This window comes from Capsicum annuum, chromosome 9 (assembly GCF_002878395.1).
Source record: "Capsicum annuum cultivar UCD-10X-F1 chromosome 9, UCD10Xv1.1, whole genome shotgun sequence".
Lineage (NCBI taxonomy): Eukaryota > Viridiplantae > Streptophyta > Magnoliopsida > Solanales > Solanaceae > Capsicum > Capsicum annuum.
Window position 1 is genome coordinate 127,434,603 of NC_061119.1, and position 16,914 is coordinate 127,451,516.

Consider the following 16,914-nt stretch of genomic DNA (forward strand, 5'->3'; position numbering starts at 1 on the left):
GTATGTACTGACTCTTTCCTTTTCTAATGCGTATACATATGTTTATTTGGAAAGAAGTTCAAAACACATATATTCAAATGACACTCTGCTTTCCACTTCAATCTTTAGATCAAATGAAAAATAAAAACTAAAGTGATGCACCACAAGGATGCCTATGATGGTTGTTTGATGATTCTACCAAAGCAAGGAAATTAACATTGATGAAACAAAAAATTGTAGCTTCAATAATTTGTTTTTAATTTTCAATAAATGCTTTGTGTACTTAACATATAGAATTCAGCTATATGTAGCTCTTTTGTCATCGTTATGAAGGTTTCAATCTCACACAATGTTGTATAATTCTTTATTGCAATCGTATGTTCTAGATGAATCAAAATCTACTTAGAGAGTAACTTTATAACTTTGAATTTCTTTACAGATTCAAGCTTCAAATATAGACACCAAAATAGAATACAACATTAACGCAAAATGTTGGGCCCGTGCTTGCACGGGCCTCCACCATCCAGTCTTATATAGAAGAGCGGTGAAAGCAGCTGGAGTGTCATAACCCAAACCAGGGCCAGGCCGTAATAGGTATCTCAAGTCCATCAAGTACTGTAGACCACCCCCATTGCCTTGTCTAAAACAATATAACACACCTAGCAGTGGCTGAAATCTAAACATATAATAAGATAGGATATAAAATCTCAAAAGAAACTAAGACAAATTAATATTCAACAACCGATGTCAACAACCGACATCATCACCAATACCCATATCCACAGTAACATCCACAAAGACTCTAACAAAATCGAAAAGCAATCTAAGTCGGGACATGCCCTCGACTCTAACAATGACAATGACAATGAAAATGTTAATGTGAAGTCTTCAATTCTAATCTATGAAGGGAAACCAATGAAATAACCAAGTCTTTAGGAGTATGGAAGCTCACCACTTTACCACAACTGACCGACGAATGAAGCTGATAAACCTAACACTGTGTAGGAAAAAGTACAAGTATCTCAAGTGCCTGCATTGTATAGGGATATGGCGTCCAAACACGGTTTAAGGATTAAGCACTAGCATGTAACTCAGGGATAGGGATAAAATAATTCCATGAACCACAATTCAAAAGTCATTCAAAGAAAATGCACATAATCATATAATATAAGAACATGTCATGCAGGGAAAAGGAACAAGGCTTAGCATGAAGTAAAATATTTATCCTAGACTATGTAGCTCAACCGTCAGAAACAGGCATCCATGGTCTATATGGGTTCAGCTCCCTCTGCTGAAAAGGCCCTAGTACGTGTTAGCTTCATGAACTTGAAGTATCAAGGAAAATCAGAAAATGCCCCGACCCCACGTTAATCCATGATATAATTGTAACAATAGTGTAACTGTTCACATTGTTATTAAGACCAAACCTTATGTCGGCAAACATGATTTTCCAGTATAAGTCATCCAAGACCTACACCTTCACGACTTAGATACATAACCCCATTAAGCCTAATTTAAATAAGTTTTACATAACCCATTTATTCAACCAAGGATTTAATCATTAAGGCACACCATGGGTATCATCATAACCTTACACTTGCAAGCGTAAATTTATTCCATAATAATCACATTAACTTGGGGCAATGCCTCGACCCCCTTTGTTCATTAAATCAAAACATAGCCAAAAAGGCCTTCAAAATCTGTGTTCATGGTTTAACCCTTTATGTAATTCAATAATATAGGTGACTAAGTCAAAACCATGTGACAATTTCACAATTCAAAGCCATTTACAAAAGTGGGTTGAGGGAACACAATTATTCAAAGCCAGTTTCCAAGTTTAAAACATCAATTTGAGGGAATATCTTAACCCCCATTCTAAATCCCATACCCATGCACCCCATTAGTTCAAAACACTAATTTCAAAGCATGAGTAACTCATCAAAACCATGGGAAAACAATTCATGGATCAATCATTCCAAAACCCTCAACCAAATCAAAACCCATATTTAAATAAGTACAATTAAACTATTCAAAGCACATGTTTTTCATGAACTAGGAGTTGGGGAAGAGTAACATGCTTGAAATACCAAGATTTATGAAGAGAAATCAACCCCTAATCCCTTAGATGACAAACTTCATGGAAACCCTAAGTATTTTGACCTTGGAGAATTTAGAGAGTTTGAAATAGTGATTTGAGTGCTAAAGTGTTGAAAATAAGGGTGTTTTATGATCGTGGGTATTAAGTGAGTAAAGAGGGAAATGTTAAAAGTACCCTTAATTAAAAAGCTGAAAATTTTCGCTAGTGACTACGGGTTACTATACGACTCGTAACGACCCACTACGGCTCATCACTACGAGTCGTAGTCTAGACAATAGCTGAGGGACCCCTTTTCTGGTAACCCTACAACTCATTATGAGACCCTACAACTCATCGGGTCTAAGTCCTAGTCAGGACAGAATACTTTGGGCATTGCATTTATTTGGCTACGGGTGGGGCCATATGAGTCATTTTGAGTCTTTAAGACTCGTAACCCCTAGTCATAGTCATAATAGAAACTCTAGGCCAACATACTAGTCAGGCTATGATTGGGTCCTTAAGACTCGTAATGACACATAACGACTCGTTAGGAGAGTGGTAGTTTGGGCTGTAAGGTTAAACACTCAAAAGTTTTCAAGGACCAAAATTCAAGGTGTTTTATTCTCCCTCTTTAGGATCATTTATCCTTTAATGATGAGACAAGGCATCCCTTAGCACGATTAAACACAAAATAAAACCACACTTATCATTAACAAAGACAAAAAGCAAAGATTTTAAGGAATACACATACCTCAAGCACGATTATTCGAAGAGAAAAACAAAAATGGGTATTAGGACTTCAAGTCCTCTTCGGCTTCCCAAGTAGCTTCCTCAAAGTTTTGGTCCTCCATAGAACCTTTACCAAAGCCACCTCTTTTGTTCGAAACCGATGGAATTGCCGATCCAAGATCTCAACCGGGATCTCCTCACACGACAAAGAGTCTGAAACACTAACACTTTCCAAAATAACCACAAAGGAAGGATCACTCACGCACTTCCTCAATATCAAAACATAAAAAAATGGGTGAATGAAAACCAAACAAAGAGGCAATTCTAACTCATAAGCCACATTACCTACTTTTTTCAAGATCAAATACGAACCCAAATACTAGGGACTGTGTTTCCGATTGTTTGCAAAATGCATCACTCCCTTCATAAGAAACACCTTCAAGAATACCCAATTGCCCACTTCAAATTCCAACACCCTTTGCCTCACATCCGCATAGGACCTTTGGAGACTTTGAGTGGTCTTAAGCCTATCTCAAATCACCATTACCTTGTCCATAGCTTGATGAACCAAATCAAGACCAAACAATCCAGCCTCGCCAACCTCAAACCACCCAATAGAAGAACGACATCTCTTACCATACAAAGTCTCAAATGAAGCCATCCCAATGCTAGAGTGATAACTATTATTATAAGATAACTCGATGAGAGGTAAATGATCCACCCAACTACTACCAAAGTTCATCATTCAATCTCAAAGCATATCCTCTGATGTCTGAATAGTCCTTTCTGTTTGTCCATTCGCTTGGGGGTGGAAAGCAGTGCTAAGGTTTACCTTAGTTCCCAAACCTCTATGAAAAGAATTTTAGAAGTGAGACGATAATTGCATACCATGATCAGATAAAATAGAAATGGGCATACTATACAACTTGACAATTTCCTAAATAAACCGCCTTGTATAATCCTTTGCCGAATAATTAGTCCTCACTGACAAGAAATGAGCGAACTTAGTTATCCTATCCACCATAATCTAAATTGAATCAAATTGATAGAGAGACTATGGAGGACCGATAATGAAATCCATATTAATTATTTCACATTTCCACACGGGCAACTCAATTTCTTAAAACAATCCAACAGGCCTCAAGTGCTTCACCTTTACTTATTGACAAACCCTATACTTGTCCACAAAATTGGCCATATCCTGCTTCATATTATTCCACCACTAGATCTCTTTCAAGTCATGGTACATCTTCATCAAACTAGGATGAATAGTGTACCTCAACTCATAAGCCTCAATCAAGATTCTCTTTCACAGTCTATTAACATCAAGAGCACATAATCTACCTTGGTACCTCAAGATACCATCACCACCAATCGCAAAAGCCATCGCCTTCTGGTGACCCCCATTATCCTCGATTCGCATCAAGATAGGATCGAAAACCTATTCCTCTTTCACCTCAGTGCCAAGAGATAACTTCACTACCTCTTGTACAACTACACCTCTATCTTCAGAGTCCAAGAGATAAACTCTATAATTAGCCAAACAGTGAGTATCCTTCCCTAAATCTTGCTTTTTCTCATAAACATGAGATAAGATCCCAATGGATAACCTACTAAGAGTATCAGCAACCATGTTATCTTTACTTGTATGACTATGAAGAATCATATCATAGTCCTTATGCAACTCAAGACACCTTCTCTACCTAAGATTCAACTCTTTCTAGGTGAATACTTACAGCAAACTCTTATGGTCTGAGAAGATGTCCACATGAAATCTATTCAAATAGTGATGCCATAACTTCAAAGCAAAGACCATAGCCAATAATTCCATGTCATGAGTCAGATAATTCTTCTCATGCAATTTTGACTGCCTAGAAACATATGCAACCACCTTACCATACTGCATTTGCACATAACCCAATCCCACATAAGATGTATCACAATAACAACAAAGCCATCAACACCCTGCGGAAGGGTCAAAATAGGAGAAAAGTCAACTTATCCTTCAACTTCTCAAAACTACCCTTGCAAGCATCGGACCATAGAAACTTTACCTTTTTCTGAGTCAGTCTTGTCAATGATATTACAATCAAAGTGAAACTCTCCACTAACCTCCTATAATATTCGGCCAAGCCCAAGAAGATCTGAATATCGATTGGAGTCATGGGTTTAGGCCACTTCTTAACCACTGCAATAGATGCACCATGATCCCTTTACTAGAAAAACATGACCCAAAAAAGTAATAGCATTCAACCAAAACTAACATATAGAAAATTTAGCATACAACTGTTGATCTTTCAAGGTTTGCAACACAAAGTGGAGGTGATCGAAATGATCTACCTCACTCTTAGAGTAAACCAAAATATCATCAATAAATAAAATGACAAACAAATCAAAGAACTAATAGAATACCTGATTCATAAGATCCATGAATTCCTCTGGGGCATTAGTCAAATCAAAAGACATCATCAATAACTCAAAATCACCATACTGAGTTTGGAAGCATTCTTAGGAATATCCACCTCCCTAATCTTCAATTGATGATAGCCCGATTGAAGATTAATCTTAGAAAAGTACTTAACTCCCTGAAGTTGATCAAATAGCTCATTAATCCTAGGAAAAGGATACTTATTCTTCACTGTCACCTTATTCAACTGGCGGTAATCTATACGCATTCAAAAAAACCCTTATGCACAAAAGTTACCAGAGCACCCCTCGGGGAAACACTAGGGCGATAAAACCCTTGTCAAGAAGATCTTTCAACTGCTCATTGAGTTCTTCCAACTCAGCTAGAGTCATTCTATAAAGAGGTATATAGAAAGGATGGGTGTCCAAAAAAAGATCAGTCCTAAAATTGATTTTCCTATTAAAAGGAACACTAGGAAGGTCATCAAGGAAAACTTAGAAAATTCATTAACGACGGGAATGGACCATAATGAAGGACCCTTTGAGTTAAATATTTAAACCAAACCAAATGATAAAGACAGCTCATGGAAATTAATTTCTGGGCTCTAAGGTATGAAATAAATCTTCTCTTAGGCACTAGGGAACTCCCTTACCACTCAATCATCGGCTCACTTGAGAATTAGAAATTGACCTTTCAAGTCCTACAATTAAGATATGCATAGTATGAGTGCAACCAATCCATCTCTAAAATCATATTAAAATCTAACATGTTCGACTCTTTAGATCCACTAGTGTCTCCCTACCACAGATAGATACCACAAAACCCTATAAACTCTTCTAGCCATTATACAGTTACCCACCAGGGTGGACACTGAGAAGGGATCCAAAATACTCTCAGGGCCAAAACCAAAATGAATAGCCACATATATGGTCACATAAGAAAGGGTAGATCCGAGATCAAGCAGACAATATACATCACTAGAGAAGAGTTTTAGCATGACAGTAACAATATTAGGAGACACCTCAAAATCTTGATGGGTGGCAAAAGCATAGAGATAGTTTAGACTAATGCCGGAGCCAGAAATAGCACCCTTTTGTGCAGAAGATGAAGAAGTAGCAATCGGAACCTTATTAATCCCAGTATCAACATCGCCGGAAGGATAGTTTCTCTGAATGTGGCTAGGCTAACCCCATTTGAAACATTTATTCCTCTCTTTATCATAAAAGCCATGGTGCAACTGTCTATAGAATCTGTAAGGATTATGGGATGGAGCTTACTAGGCCCACTGGCCTGAGACTGGGAACCTTGTGCCTTAAATCTATTGTTACTCCAAAAGTGGTAATCACCAGATAGCTTAGGATATGAAGCACTATCTATGTAATACGAACCAAAATTCCACCACTTATTCTTAGACCACTGCCTACTATCCTTCCCATTATTCTATTGACCTTCACTCTACTCAGAGTATCGGGATCTCTTACTTTTCCTCCCCATATCTTTACTTTTTTCTCATTCTCATGCTCAACCTTCTGCATATACATCACAAGCCTTGAGATGTCCATGTCGCTATTCAACAAGGCAACCTTGCACCCTACCACTAAGTCGCGAGATAAACCTGAAGCAAACTTCCTCATCTTAGCCCTCATGCTAGATACTAACCAGGAGCATAGCGGGACAACTGATGAAATTTTAGGGCATGATTTTTCACAGTTCTCATACCCTATTTTAGATTCATGAACTTCTCAGTTTTCACCTCCCTCAATTTTTAAGAAAATAAGTAATCAAGAAAGGCACCCAAAAAATCATCCTACAAAGTGGATTCAGTACCAACACCCCTAGACTGATCCCATTCCTCATACCACTAGTACACTATATCCTTTAATTGATAAGCAGTGAACTCTACACCCTCCATATCAGTAGCATACATCACACATAAAATCTTCTCCATCTCATCTATGACCCTTGAGGATCTTCATCAACCTTAGAGCCAGTAAGGTCAGAAGATTGAGCCTAATAAACTTCCCCACTCTAGTGGCCTCAGAAGAACTCACAGTGGCACTAATAGAACCCAACTAACGTGACTGAGAAATCACCAACTGGGTTAATAGATGAATGAAATAGTGAAACTCAGCATTAGTAATATATCCTAAAGGTGAATGAGAATGGATGCCACTAGTAGAAGAAAGATCAGTGGGGATCAGTGGAACTCCACGAGGGCAATCAAAAGCAGCGAACCTAGATTGGGTCTAAACTCTATAAGTAGGATAAGTTCTATCCAAATTATCCTTAAGTTGGGCAAAGAAGTTTCCACGAGCATTAGATCTTCTAGGAGGCATGATCTGAAAAGTGAATAAATGGGTATTAGAGGAGATTTCAACACCCTAGACCATACAGCCTGAAAGTAGATCATAAGAGAGGGAAACATTCCAAAATGCCTTGAAGCCTCTGACTTATAAGTGTTGCGGACTACACATCCATAAAAGAGACTCTACTTGACATGGCTTTGTAGATACCCAATGACACCAAACCTATGCTCTAATACCAACTCTTTCATGGCCCAAACTAGAGCCTGGCAGTGACGGGTATCTCAAGTCCACTGAGGATCAGAGGCTACCCCCGTTTCCTAGTCCAACAACACATAACATACCTAGTAGTGGCTAAATTCCAAACTTATAATAAGATATTATATAAAATCTCAAAAGAATCTAAGATAATTTAATATCAGACAATCGACATTATCATAAACACCCACATCCACAATAATATCCAGAAAGCCAAAAATATATCTAAGTCAGGGCATGCCCCAGACTCTACAATGACAATGATAATGAAAATGAAAATGTTAATGTAAAGTCTTCAATTCTAATATATAGAGGGAAACCAATAAAATGACCAAGTCTTCCAAAGTATAAAAGCTCACCACTTCACCATAACTGACCAACAAACTGAGTTGATCCACCTAACAATGCATAAAAAGGGAGAAGTATCTCTGGTGCCTGCATCGCATAGGGATACAGCATCCAAAGATGGTTAGTAGCTTGATCACTAGTATATAACTCAGGGATAGGGGATAAAATAATGCCCTGAACCATAATTCAAAAGTCATTACATGTCAATGCATATAATTATATAATATAAAACATATCATGCTGGGAAAAGGGAATAGGCTTAGCATGAAGCAAAATCTTTATGTTGTACTATGTAGCTCAACCGTCATAAACAGGCATCCATGGGTAATATAGGTTCATCTCCCCTACTGAAAGGGCCTCAGTGCGTGTTACCCGTATAAACCAGAGTATCAAGGAAAACCAAGGAATGCCCCGACCCCACGTCAATCAAAGATATAATTATATCAATAGTATGAACTGTGCACATGGTCATCAAGATCAAACCTCATGTCGGCAAACATGAGTTTCCAGTATAAGTCATCCAAGACCTATAACTTCATGACTTAGATACATAACCCCCATTACCCCCAATTTAAAACAAGTTTCACATAACTTATTTATTCAATCAAGGATTTAACTGTTAAGGAACACCATGGGTATCGTCACACCCTTACACTTGAAAGCTTAACTTTATGCCGTAATAATCACATTAACTTGGGGGAATGCCTCTAAACCCTGTAGTTTATCAATATAAATTCGTGGAATACCTCAACCCCATCTGTTCATTAAATCAAAACATATCCAACAAGGACTTCAAAATCCATGTTCATAGTTTAACCCTTTATACAATGCAATAATATAGGGGAGTAAGTCAAACCATGTGACAATTTCACAATTCAAAGCCATCTACACAAATGGGTTGAGGGAACATAATTATTCAAATCCAATTTTCAAGTTTAAAACATCAATTTGGGGGAACACCTTGACCCCATTCCAAGTCCCACACCCATGCACCCCATTAGTTAAAAACACCAATTTCAAAGCATGTGTAACTCATCAAAACCGTAGGAAGACAATTCAAGGATCATTGTTCCAAAACCTTAAACCTTATAAAAACCCATATTTAAATCCAAACAATTAAACTATTCAAAACACATACTTTTTATGAAATAAGAGTTGAGGGGAAGTAACATGCCTGAAATATCAAGATTTATGGATAGAAATCAAACCTTAATCCCTTAGATGACCAACTTCTTGGAAACTCTAAGTATCTTGACCTTGGAGAATTAAGAGAGTTTCAGAGAGTGCATTGAGTGCTAAAGTGTTGAAAATAAAATCCCAAGGGTGTTTTATGGTCGTGCGTATTAAGTGGGTAAAAAGGGAAATATCCAAATGCCCTTAATTAAAAAACTAAAAATTATCACCGGTGACTATGGGTCACTATACGACTCATAAGGACTCACTATGGCTCGTCACCACGATCCACAATTAACTATTACCTTTTGAGTGTCCAATTATTAGATGAAATCTAACAATCTTACTAAGATAGAACCTAGAAGCATGGATCGACAATTAAACTCCAAAATAGTATTGTCTTTATCTTTTCCTAGTCACTACTACTCTTTTGGAGTAAGTAGCAATATCTAGGCGTGATCCTAATGTGTGCACCCATTGAGAAAACTATCATAATAAAGATGAAATAATGCATGCATGGGTATCGATTTAGAACAACAAAATCACTTCCCATACTTCATCAATCCGCTATGGTTATCACAACCCTAATTATGGGTTTTAGCCGTTCATGCTTATGAAGAAATCAATAACATTCATAATTGAAAGCATTTATGAAATCACAATGATAAGAAGTAATAAAATCCACAATTGTATCTGAATTAATGAACCAAAGTCAATACAAGAGAATCCCAAGATTAAAATTGGATCTTGGAATCAAAATTTGTTTGTGAGTATCAAAAGTGTGTCACTCCTCCTAAAAAACACATAAAGGGTATTTATAGTGCATGAGGAAACCCTAAAACTAAAGCTCAAATAAAATATGAGAAAATTGGGTTGGTGGACATTGTAGTCTGTATATGTGGTCAGACCCTCAGGCGCAGGTAGTACCTGCGGTCCTGGCCCTGGGCATAGGTACCGGATGGAAAAAATCCTACAAGTTAGCTCTTGGGATTTAGACTTTTGCCACTTTATTTTCCTACTTGTGGTCCGTAGGTCCTACTTGTGGTCCACAAGTTGACTTAGTAAGTATCGAGAGTTATTTTTTCAGCTTTTCTTTGATTCTCAAACATGATTTAATCACGATCAAGCTAGAAAGTGTCTCAAACATCCATAATTGCTCCAAAAGTATCCAAGAACACCTTTTTCATAAACTTATCATCAAAAATATAATTTCCTGTAAACATACCCAATACTCATCATATCTAACAAAATAACCTCAGAAATTTGTATATTTTCCTCGTTTTAAGCATCGAAAGTGCTATATTTATAGCATATCAACACCCTCAACTTAGAACGTTTGCATGTCCTCTGCTAACAAAACACAAAAAAATAAAAATGATGCTTACCTAGGAGAATCTAAGTTATTCAAGGCAATTAGTCAAAACTTAAAGCTCAAAACATAACACCCCCTCAAATCTTATTTTTCAAAACCAACTATGTATGAACATGAAGCACAACAGTATGACACAATGGGTTCAAGGTTTGGAAATTACATTAGCAACAGACAACCACTCATAAATACAAGTTACACTACCCAAAACAAGCAAATAGCTAGTAATATAACTAAAGTTCCCTCACAACAAGGATGTCAAGCTCACTCATATAAAGTATGCATGTCAATTCAGGGACGGACAAGAGACACTCGTACGCAGTAGAGAAATTCCAATCAATGCATGTCTACCATAGGCTCGCCCTTATTTTCTTTATCTTAGCATTTTCAGATAGTCAAGCTAGGATTACTATAGGACTTTTCTGGACTTGTAATGTAGGCTTGGGGGCAGGTATGGTACATATGGACATATCAAGTGACTAAGCCTCCTTGGCACTACATTGACCTTAAGGTCTCACTTATTAACCAGTTTTCTTTTATTCCACCCTTATTTCTCTTTTTTTATTCTTTTATGTACATTCGGGTTGGGTGTGGTCTTTTATTCTTTATTTTTCTCTTTTTCAAAAAAAATTTCTTTTTATTTTCTTTTTCTTTTTCTTTTTCTTTACTTTTTATACCAAATCCAGCCCTACTAACTTTTTCTCTTTTATTTTACCCTTCTTCATACACATTTAACACTATGAACCCCTATGATAGTCACCCTCAACTTAGGCATTTTTCCTGAGTTGAGATACATAATGTCTAAAGAGGACCAGACCAAAATAGGTTCATTATAGCACAAATAGGAGGGTGAATAGTGAAATAAGAAAAATAGGCTACAAGGCTCAAAACGGGGATCAAGGGATATAATTCACACATGAAAGGTCATTTAGTCTAAAAGTGGACTAAAATCAAAAATGGTCTATTATCCTTTCCTAACCGACTATCCTTCAACCTATGCAAGACTAACTAGGCAAGTTCTGAATTCAACACATAAAGGGAACTAGGTAGCATCTCAAACACACATCACACATAGCCAATATTACCAATTACTACCTATCTGGTTCATGCATTTATTAGAAAGTAATTATCATGTCCTTAATCCTAATGTCATAATAAGATCCACAATGTTCATTCATATATACATTTACATAGTTTAAAATACAAATTTTAAAAGGGTATCAAAAATTAGACAAAACATGACTACTGCTCTAAATATTAAAAAATCTCTTGATTACACAAAAACAACACAATACAACAATAAATTATCCTAGACATGTCGATTCTACAACCATACCGTAACTGATAGGAAAAGAAGCATGGTAATAAAAATCCATGGTGACATGGTATGCCCACCCCCAATGAAAAACTATACACTTTTCTCAATATGCTAAAACAAAGTAAAATAGAGGGAAGTGAGAGCATACCTGGGATGCACTAGGCGTCTAAATCATGTGCATCCCCAGATGGGGGCATATCAGTTGGCGAAGGTGATGGTGGTGGTGGTGCACTACTAGATGATGCACCTGATGCTATAGATGCACGCCTCTGCCTATCAATAAATAAAGACTCCATCAAATCATGCCGAGCCTTTTTAACTGGTCATATGGTAAATTAGGGTCCTATAAGTTGTCTATGTAACCTTTCTTGGCCCCAATTGCGAGGACCTCCTCATCACCCTTTGTGAAGAAATCAAACTATCTCGATGCATGCGGAGGTGATATCTGTACCACCTAGGGTATAAATAAGGGTGTGGATGCAATATATCTCTCTATAAGAAAGCATACCACTACTCATATTATATGAAACCTCTCTCTCATCTAGGCTAGATCTGGCGTACCAGAAGAAAATAATAAAAAATTCAATAAAACCAAAGTTGAAACATGTTTTCAGCATGTTGGAACAATTTGGCATCTCAAATAAGTGTCAATTTAGTTGTTACGTTGTGGGGTTAGTTTGTGTTTTAAGAGGGAAGTTTGAATTCAAAGAGAAAATTGAAGTTTTGAGGATTTGAATAAATTAGAATGAGGTGAAGATTGTTTAAATATAGGTGGGGGGTATTTTACGTCATATATAAGTGTTGGTGGGACCAAAATATAAATTAAAAATCACGCCCACAAGCAGCCTACCCACGGAAGCAACCTATGGTCTGCACCTACGATCAGGTTGTGGCTACTGGTACTGGGCGCATATGCCGAGCCAAAGATTTTGTCCTATTTTCCTGTAATTTGGACTTGGTGTTTTGATATTTTTCCAACTACTTATGGTGCTGCAACCTAAGTTTGAGGTCCTAAAGGTAAAATTAGGTGCCAAAGTCCACAACCTTACACATTTTGTTCATCCTCAAACTTTCAAATTTTGTGGCTTATTACTCAACTTACCATATGGGACTTGTGACCATGATGGGTTGATCACATAGCCCTCTTACCTAAAAATTGATGAATGCAGCAATTTTTTACCATATTTTGGGTAATTCCATGAGCTAAAACCTACAAAAATAAAAACCACAAAAACGTGAACACTAAAAATAGTGGGTTGCATCCCACTCAGCACTTGATTTAACATCGTGGAACGATGTGGCTATGTTAGTAATTTGAACTTCACCAATAATCCCATCGGTTTCCTCCAATGAGTGCTTGATTTAATGTCGCAGCACGATATGGATATCTTGACTACTCGAAATTCACCAAGATACCAATAAGAATATCCTCTATGGTTATTAATATAATCAATCAACTTCACTACCCTCATATTAGTTGGATGCTTCATAGACTTTTAGATGTTGAATGTAGCTTCCTCTCTATTGACTCAGAATTTTAGCTCACTTTCCTCCATGTCAACATAGCTCTTCCTATGGCCATAAATAGTTTTCCTAATATAATGTCCATCTCAATGTCAACCTCAAAGTCCAGGATGAAAAAGTCAGCTAAAAATATAAAGTTATCCAACCTTATGATAACGTTAAAAGAGATTCCTACATGCTTTTTCACTATGCGGTCAGCTATCAATAGTTGTATCAAAGTCGGTTCTGGAGGGTCAATCACAATTGCTTGAATACATCTATGGCACCAAATTAATGTTGGCTCCCAAATCACACAAGGCTTTAGAAAATTGGGATGACCCAATAGTGCATAGTATAGTGAATACATCAGGATCACCCTTTTTCTGTGCCAAAGACGTAGTCATGACTGGACTACAGTAGTTAATAACGTCAACATCCTCAAATATCACTCCTATCTTATTTGTGACCAACTCTTTTATGAACCTGGTGTATCTAGGCATCTTCTCTAATACCTCTAGAAGAGGTATATTTAAGATCAATTTGTTCAGCATATTAATGAATTATTTAAACTTACCTTCTTCTTTCTTTTACCTCAATCTCTAAGGAAAAGGTAGGGTGGTCTTAGAATCTATCTAATTTCTGTCTTGATGACTAGACCCTTACCTTTTTCTTCCATACCTTTACCTTTATCACCTGTTACCTTCTAAGACTTAACAGTAGGTATTTCATCATCAGTAGCTTCTACAGCAGGTCGTGGGGGATCTATAGTAATGATACTACTCTTTATGGTAATAGCATGTACATGACCATCATTCTTTATATTTTTCACTGAGTTTCTTGATACAAGCCAAATATCCTTCCTAGATTTTGAAGACATCATTTGAGGCCAATACATGAAGAATCTAGTTGTGGTCACATTGAAGGAAACAGAGCATGCATAGAGATACCATTTTGAGCATTCCATAAGGCAAACTCAAAAGGTGGAGTGGAGGCTTGAAGAACCACAGCCTTAGAGTGTAGGACTTGGTGAAGGGTGCCTCTTCTTATTAAGGGGTATTTTAGGGATTTTACATCTTGAAAATACACTCTATGGCCGACCTACCCTCATTAAGGATATTTCAGGCACTTCATTATGTAATAGCTTATAAATAGTCTTTTGCTAGACTTATTTTATTAGTTGTTGATTGATATTGAGAGAAAATATTGAACACTTCTTGTGAGAGAGTGTCAAACCCAAAACTAGGAACCAAGTGTGGTATTTACTTGTGTTGACTTTTTAGCTTAGAAATGTTGGTGCTTGAGGAGAGTGAGCTCCCTTTCGTGTCTCCATAAGAACTTACTGTTGATTATACGGGCTGTAGGGTCTTGGCGTTTGAGACACGTCTTGGTTCTTAGATCTTGTATCATCTTATGTCAAGTTAATCTATTCTTTGATTTCCTTGCATTGTTGTGCTATTGTTTCTTGCTCTTATTGTGTGGTGCTGCCGTATGGTTGTTCTTGTTTATCTCGGTTTGGCATCTTATTTGTTATTGTTTTTCTCTTGTTGTTCTTGTGTTGTATCTTGTTTTTGTGTTGTGGTTTGACTCTCGTATCATTTGGTATCATAGCAAGGATTCATTTCATTCTGACGAGATCAATCTTAGGCTTGCTATCTTAAAAATCAAAAAAAAATATTAAAAAACTAAAAATCACAAAAAAATAGTATCTGTCCATATTTTTTTGTGTTTGGGCCAAAATTTAAAGCATAATTTTCTTGTGTTTTTTATGTGTTTTATTGCTTCTAGTGTTAGACCTTTCTTCACTAACACTAATTGAGTCTAAATCTAAAATTTGAGTCATTCTTGAGTTGTGTTTGGATTTTGGGAAGATTGTTATGGATTGGTGGCTTGAGCCGTGTGTATTGTTGTTGTGGTGTTTTTGTTGATGTTTTTCGTTGAATATTAGAGGCTTGAACATATGTTTTTGGTGATTGGGGGCCCAATGTGCACGTAGAACTTCAAATTTCAAAGGAGGTGTTCTTGGTGTTCTTCACCATCTTTAAGTTGTGGAAAGAGAGTGTAGCTCTTGTTTGTCTTGTAAACACTTCCAAGACATCACCAAAGAAGTAAAAGACCAAAAGGCTTCCAAAATGCCTTGTTACCAAAAAAGAGTAAGAGCACTTTTCAAGATTGATCAAAAGAGGAAAGGAGACAAGACCCTCAAAAAGGTTGTCTTGCCAAAAGGGTGCAAGACAAGTCAAACCTTTTTTAATATTGAAAAAGACTCCAAGTCTTGTATTTTCCCCTCCAAAGATGATTTCCACTCATTCAAAATTAGATATTGATCAGTACAACTTTGAGACAAAAAAAATTCAAATTTCAACAACTTTCAACACCCAATCCAAGGCTACCATATGGCTACCACATCACCACCTTCAAAAACAACCTAAGGCTCAAAATTTCAGATTTCTTAGTTTCTTTTCTTGTTTCTTAGTTTCAATTTTTTTTTAGTCTAGTACTAATTGGCAAAGTAGTAATTACCTACTAGGTTGTGAGTTAGTTATTTGAGTTCATTTTCTTTGTGTTTGTGTTTTTATGTGCTTTTATCATTTTAATTCGCTATAGTTTCTTGGCTCACATCTGATAAGATTTCTTTGAGTATTTCAAATGAAAATCCATTCCAGACAAGAGTAGAACTCATCCCTCAACGTCTCACAAATTATAAGCCAACTTTCAACACTTGTGAAGCCAAGTGTGAGAAAACTCAAAAAGTGAGATAGTAGAGTTGTGAGGTTACTGTAGAGCTAACTAGTTGTTCTTTTTGTTGTTATTTGTTTTGTTGCTGTTTTTTTTTATTATTTTTTTTAGGTACCATGGATAATAATACTTTCAAGTCCACTTTTGAAGATCTCAACTGAAACCTTTAAAACCTACGCCAAATACTTAATTCCCCAAATCCAATTCTTCCTTTTCAAGCTCCACTTGATCGAGAAATGATGGCCCATCTTGAAGCTATCCATCGTGATTGTGAAAGACGAGAAAGGAAGTGGGTGTCGTACATTCCACTTAATCAAAGACTCCTTTATGATGAGGGCTTCCCAAGGAAGCAAGTGGGGTGCCATGATGCATATCAAGGGGACAACTGCACCTTAAGGGAGCTAAAAGGTAAAATTCCTATATCCTATTCTCCTATAAATATAGAATATTATGATGTGGCTAGTAGTAGCCAAGTGGATGAATTTGGTAGTTTGCCTAAAAGAAAATTGTATGAGTCTTCCCTTTGTGATACTTTTGATATTTTTAGGTTAAATGAAGATCCAATTCTTGTTGTAAGTAAGAAAGCACTAGTTGACCCTAAATATGACAAAATTGATTCTTCTCGTAAGAATGAATTGAGTCCACCTAGTGCTAGAACTTGTAACTTGAATAAGGTTCCATTTCCAAGATATGAGAGTATTCACACGCTAGTTG